General features: G+C 42.3%; 1 protein-coding gene across 8 annotated transcripts in view; it reads left to right on the forward strand.

Annotated features, from left to right (window-relative positions):
- Knl1 (kinetochore scaffold 1) overlaps positions 1–6,873 on the forward strand; it is a 63,464-nt gene that overhangs the window by 1,415 nt on the left and 55,176 nt on the right. The gene's annotated exons all lie outside the window — the stretch shown is intronic.

Consider the following 6,873-nt stretch of genomic DNA (forward strand, 5'->3'; position numbering starts at 1 on the left):
GAGTGAGTTCCAGGACAGCCAGGGCTACACAGAGAAACCCTGTCTCGGAAAAAAAAAAGAAAAGAAAATTCTCAAAGACTGTTTTGGCCCACAGTTAATGGTCTGCAGACCCCTGGATTATTTAGACTGGTGATTCTCAAACTTTTTGGTTCAAACAGTCCAAAAAAAATACTTAATAGGTTCATTTTTATATAGCTAGGTTCAATAAATTTAATGATTATATCCTAACAACTTGGTAGCCATTTGATAAATGTAAGTTGAAGGAAAAGATAATAAACTTTTTTCTAAAGTAATCAAGTTACTAATTAAGCCCATTAGCTTTTATTCATACCAGTTGCCAAAACTCTTACTTCACAATGATACATTATTATAATTGATGGTAATGTAGATAGATACCATTCTGAATTAGTTCATACAGTGCCTGATAGATTTCAAGAATGGCTGTTTAAAAAACTAGTAGTATCCAAAAACCTGTAAGTATATAAGTAAAAACCTATACGTATATGCTATAAGTATACCCCTAAATGCCAAATGTACAGTTTTCTAGACAATCAATAATTAGTATGAATGTGATCAAAAGCATTTTATAAATAAGGTTTATTACAGTGGTCTAGGAAATTGTCCTGTTTTGTTAAAGGTGTAACATATGGGTTGTATAATAAAATACACATTTAGTAAAATTAAAGACTTCCAGAAAATTTTGAATCTCATTGGTTAAGTGGTAACTAGTCCACAAGTTGGAGAGGAATGATTCTCAAAGACTTTCAAACAGCAACGTTTAGGTTACCTTGGATTAATAGTTCCTAGTACTTATTTATTTTGAGTATAGAACTTGAAACTATTCCTATAAAAGATAAGCTGATCTTGAAATTATTTCTATAGAGCAGTGGTTCTCAACCTTGCTAATGCTGCAACCTGTTAATATAGTTCCTCAGGTTGCGGTGACCCTTAAACATAAAACTGTTTTTGTTGCAGCTGGGTGTGGTTGGCACACACAATTAACCCAGGACTTGGTAGGCAGAGGCAAGTTCCAGGCCAGCCTGGGCTATAGAGCTAGTTCTAAGGCAGTAAAGGCTACACAGGAAACCCTGTGCTGAAAAACCAAAACAAACAAAAATTTGTTGTTACTTTATAATTGTAATTTTGTTACTGTATGAGTTGTAATATAAATGTGATGTGCAGGTTATCTGGTATGGGACCTTTGTGAAAGGGGTTTTTGGTCCCCAAAGAGGTCATAACGCACAGGTTGTGAACCACTTCTATAGAAGAGACAAATGTACTAGTTAATAGTTGTAAGTTTAACATGTTTACTTGTGAAGGGTACTCATTCAGGAAATAATCATTGAGCTCCTACCGTTTAAAAGTACTAGTAGACTATAACAGGAAACTTAAGATACACCACTTTATTTTCATAATTTTCTGCTGTGGCAAAGGTAGTTGGAGGAGGTGATAGAAACACCTGTTAATATATAACAAATTATATAAGAGGACTTTAAAGTACAGTTGTAATGCTACCAAGAAAACTTTGTCTTTCTTGCCAAGAGAGAATATCACTTTATTAGTGCACTAATTTGGGGAAGAACTCTGCATTAGGAATAGAACAGCTAGTGTGGTTGCTAAGATCAGGAAGTAGTAAGGAAAATGAAGTTTGAGAGGCAACCAGAGACCATATCTCCTGAGTCTTATAGGTCCCCGTGAAGAATGTCAATACAATAGCAAGCCACTGGAATATTTAAGTAGAAATTGCTTTAAATGCATATATGTATAAGCTGAAGAGAGGTTCAATAGTTAAGAGCACTGGCTGATCTTGAGAGGAAGAACCTTGATTCACATTTCTTTTTTAAAAATTTTTATTGATTCTTTGTGAGTTTCACATCATGTACTCAGTTCTCATCTCCCCATCTCCTCATATCCGCCTTTTGCCCTTGCATCCTCCTTCCAAAATAAAAAATACACACACAAACAACAACAGCCAAAAACCAAAACAAAGCATAGAAAACATCTCATTGTGGAAACTGTAGTAGTATGTTATAGTGTGTCCCACAGTATATCTCTCTGTCCACACATTTCACTTGCAAATGCTCATTGCAATAGGTCACTGGTCTGGTTCAAGATCTCTGGCTTCTGTGACACCATCAGTATTGAATCCTCATTGAGACTCCTCCCAGTTATTCTGCTGTTGTCCTGTGTCATGGAGATCCCGCAGCTTTGGAACAGTAGGACTGGCCCTTATAGATTCTGGGGTGGGCCATCTCAAAGCCCTGGATCTGGGCTTAAGTGATAACAGCTGATCAGCTCACTCGTTCTCCCTTATCCACACTATACCAGTGCAAGCTTTCTAGCACTGCTCTGGCTAGGCCAGCCCATGCCTACCATCAGCTGACAGGGTCAGCTTTTCTGCTCTCATGCTCTTGGGGATGGCTCACCTGCATCCCCATCCAGAGCCAGCTCCACTGTGCTGCCCAGTCAAGGCACAGGGCCCACTCTCCAAGTGTTGCAGCCTATGAGAGGCTGGGACAGCCCTCCTGCTCTCACACCCTTGGGGCTGGCTCATCTGTGCCCCTTCCACCAGGGCCAACTTAACTGTGCTGCCCAGGTGAGGTGTAGGTCCTGTTCTCCTGAGTGAGTACAGTGAGGGACAGGGCTAGTTCTCTTGCTCTTATGCCCTCAGGGCCAACTCTACTGACTACAGCAAATGGCAAGGCGGAGGACATCACCCCCACACTCACACCACAAGGTCAGCTATACCTTACAGCATAGGTGTGAGCCCAACTCTCCCATGATTTCGTCCTTAGGATTGGCCCATCCTTGTCCCCTCAACTAGGACCAGCTCTTTTGTGCAGCCCAGAAGTGCAGGGCCTGCTCTCCCTATCGCAGCAGTCTGCAAGGGACAGGGCCAGCTTACCCACCATTACCCCCAGAGCTAGCTATTTTGTTTGTTTTGTTTTTTTGTTTTTTGAGACAGGGTTTCTCTGTATAGCTCTGGCTGTCCTGGAACTCACTCTGTAGACCAGGCTGGCCTCGAACTCAGAAATCCACCTGCCTCTGCCTCCCAAGTGCTGAGATTAAAGGCGTGTGCCACCACTGCCCAGCTAGGCTAGCTATTTTGACTACCATAGGTAGGGAGGCGTGAGGGCGTCACTCCTGTACCCACACTATTGCACCCACACCCTCATAGCAGATGAGTGGCGGGGCCAACAGACCCTCGATCTCATTCTCAAGGCTGATTCACCTGTGCTCCACCACCAAGGTCAGCTCTGTTGTGCTGTCCAGGTAAGGTTCAGGGCCCATTTTCCTGATGCTGCAGCTGGTGAGGGGCAGAGCTTTATCTCTGGAGCTCATGACCCTATGGGAAGCTTTCATGACTGCTGGAGGTGGTGGCAGAGGATGGGGGCAAGGTCAGCTCTCTTAAACTCATGCTCTTGGGGCCTGCTCACCCATACCCCCACCATCAGGGCCAGCTTTATTCTGGTGCCTGGGCAAGGCTCAGGGCCCACTCTGCTGAGTGCTGCCAGCTGTAAGAGATGGGCCTCACTTTCTAGAGTACTGCAGCCAGTGAGGGGCGGGGTCAGTTTGACACAGCCCCTGGACATCCATGTGGTCCTCAGGGGCTGCTCCGACCAAGGACTTCCTCATGTTCTCTAGTGGAAATATGAGCCAGACATGGACACTAACCCCTGCTACATGACCCCTGCCACTGAGTAGGCACAAAGTCAGAAATGGCCCCAGTGGCAGGGCTAGTCACTCACAACAGGCTACTTCTCTCCTCCCTTGACTGTCTAGTTCCATCTTTCTTCATGATGTTCAAGCTGTTCCACTTCTCTTTCTCTCCCATCTGACCACCACATACTTGTATATTGTGGTGACTCCAGCTGCAGGCTGGCCTTATGGCTTGCAGGTCCCTGGGTGACATCCTCCATCTATACTGCATGGCCTGTCTGCAAGCAGATGTCTATGTACCCCTGTGCCTTGCACTGGAGGGCAGGTCTATGGATATCATGGTGGTCCACAGGTCTCTGTCTTCTTTCTTCCTCCCTGCATTGTCTGGATGTAATTTGACTTGATTCTTATGAGTCCTAGGCATAAAACAACTTTTGACTATCAAGCCAGGATGAACAAAGGTTTGACATCTACTCTTTCCCTGCTTAGTATAAGAACAATACCACTGCCGGGCTGTGGTGGCGCTCGCCTTTAATCCCAGCACTTGGGGGAGGCAGAGGCAGGTGGATTTCTGAGTTCGAGGCCAGCCTGGTCTACAAAGTGAGTTCCAGGACAGCCAGGGCTACACAGAGAAACCCTGTCTCAAAAATACCAAAAGAAAAAAAAAAAGAAAAAAAGAACAATACCACCAACAAGGTGTCTGTTTGTCCCTTGTCAGGGGGTTTGATTCAATTTCTAGTGCTTACATGACATCTCACAACTGCCCCTAACTCCAGTTCTAGGGGATTAACTTTCCTTTTCTGGCCTCCACAGATAACTAGGTGCAAATGTGGTGCCTTGACATGCATTCAAACAACACTCATGTACATTTTGTGAAAAACTGCCAAGCTAGTTGTGGTGATCTTTGCTTTAAACCTTAACACTCAGGAGGCAAAGGCAGAAAGATCATCTGTGAGTTTGAAGCCAGTATGTTCTATATATATTGAATTCCAGGCCAGGTAGGACTACATAGTGAGATTATCTTAAGAACCAAAACAGGCTGGATAGCTCAGTGGTTAAGAGCACTAGCTGCTCTTTCAGAGGTCCTGAGTTCAATTCCCAGCACCTACAGGACAGCTCATAATTGTCTGTAATTATAGTTCCAGGAGATCTGACACCGTCACACCAATGCACATATTAAATAAATTAAAAAAAAAAAACAAATAACAACAAAACCTCCAAACCCAAATACTTATTACAGACTTAAATTCAGACTTATTATGAAATCTGTTCCCTAAATTTGGCTTTTATTGTATGTGAAAAAAATATGTGAAATAAAATACTATCTTTTAGGTATCTGTTTTTTATTGTTAAAAGTACAAACACTGACTGTTAGTACTGTATGTGGTATTAATTTAATGTTATGATAGAAAGTAGTTGTCAAACTTTAGAGCTTTTTTTTTTTTTTTTATTGAGACAGGGTTTCTCTGTATGGCCCTGGCTGTCCTGGAACTCACTCTATAGACCAGGCTGGCTTCGAACTCAGCCTCTGCCTCTGTCTCTACCTCCCAAGTGCTCCTTTAAAGGCCTGCGCCACCACTGCCTGGCATGGCTATTATTTTTAAACCTGAGATGTCTTTTCTAACCTGAAAGTAACGTTCAAGTTAATGCATGCAGTGAGAAAAGTCTTATATATATTTATTTTGTGTGTGTGTTATACTGCAGATGTGGGAGTCTGATCAGGTTCTCTCCTACCTTGTGGGTTCCAGCAATTGACCTTGGGTAGTTAAGCTGAGTAAAAAATACCTTTACCTGCTGAGCTATCTTAATTGAGTAGATTTCCATTTCTAATTTCACTCAATACATATTGAGTAAAATTCCAATTTGAATACTTGACTATAGTATATAAAACATGAATAGTTTTGGATCTAGTTGTACTTTCCTGTAATCGAGGTTGCTTAGGAGACTGAGATAGGAGAATTAAAAGTTCAAGGACAGCCTTGTACAGAATGAGTTCAATGCTGCCCAGGCAACTTAGAGAATGTGAATTGTGCTGTCGTCACACTTGGGTTTTCAAGAAAAACTGAAAACCTAATTATTCTATGAAATGAAAAAAAAAATCCTGAGATTTTTGCAATTTTGGCAATTAACTAAATAATTAAGCATCACTGCTGGGGGTCCAGCCCTGGAAGGTCTTCTTTCTTGTGCTTGGTTCTGGAGGCAGCAACCAAGAAGAGCATCCATCAGCGGGGTTAAGATTTGGTATTTAGGAGTGCTGTATCATAATAAAAACGTTATCTTAAGCCTAAGTCAGTTAGCTGCAGTAGTGGACCTGCCTTCTGAGTTCCTCTGAGGCTAGAAACTGTTAGCACCTCGTCCTCACACAGAAGGAGAGTAAGTAAAGTAGCCTTTGTTCTGTCTCTGCAGGTACTGTGCAGCTCTAACTTGAAGACACAGGGAGAGAAAGTGACACTTTGAAAAGTGGTTTTAGCCAGTAGTGGTGGCCTTGAACTCCTGATCCTCCTGCTTCTGCTTCCCAAGTGCTGATTAGAAGCTGGCACCCCCAGGGCCAGTTTGGTTTTGTTTCTTTGTTTGTTTAATTAGTTTTACTTTTTTCGTTTTATATAGGCTTTTTTAAAAGATTTGTTTTTAGGGACTGAAGAGCTGGCACAGTAGTTCAGGGCACTTGCTGCTTTTGCAGAGGACCTGGGTTTGGTTCTCAGCAGTTTACAAACATCTGTAACTCCGGGCCTAGAGTTACTATATTTTGGTACTATATTTTGGTATCCACAGGCACCAGGAACACAACTGGTGCACAGACATACACATAGGCAAAACATACAAAAATTAAAAAAAAAAAAAAATTTTTTTTAAACAGAAAAAAATTCATTTTTATTTTTTAAATTTTGTTTACTTATGCATTTGGGGTTTTTTTGGTTTGGTCTTTTTGAGACAGGGTTTCTCTGTGTAATCCTGGCAGTTCTGGAACTCATTCTGTAGACCAGGCTGGCCTCAAATTCAGAGATCTGCCTGCCTCTGCCTCCCAAGTGCTGGGATTAAAGGCAAGCACCATCACTGCCAGGCTAAAATAAAATTTAAAATTTTTGAACATTAAAATAAAAAAATTCAATAATTAAGAATCAACATGAACAGCCGGGCGGTGGCTGCACACGCCTTTAATCCCAGCATTTGGGAGGCAGAGGCAGGTGGATTTCTGAGTTTGAGGCCAGCCTG

Source organism: Mastomys coucha, unplaced genomic scaffold (assembly GCF_008632895.1).
Source record: "Mastomys coucha isolate ucsf_1 unplaced genomic scaffold, UCSF_Mcou_1 pScaffold15, whole genome shotgun sequence".
Classification (NCBI taxonomy): domain Eukaryota; kingdom Metazoa; phylum Chordata; class Mammalia; order Rodentia; family Muridae; genus Mastomys; species Mastomys coucha.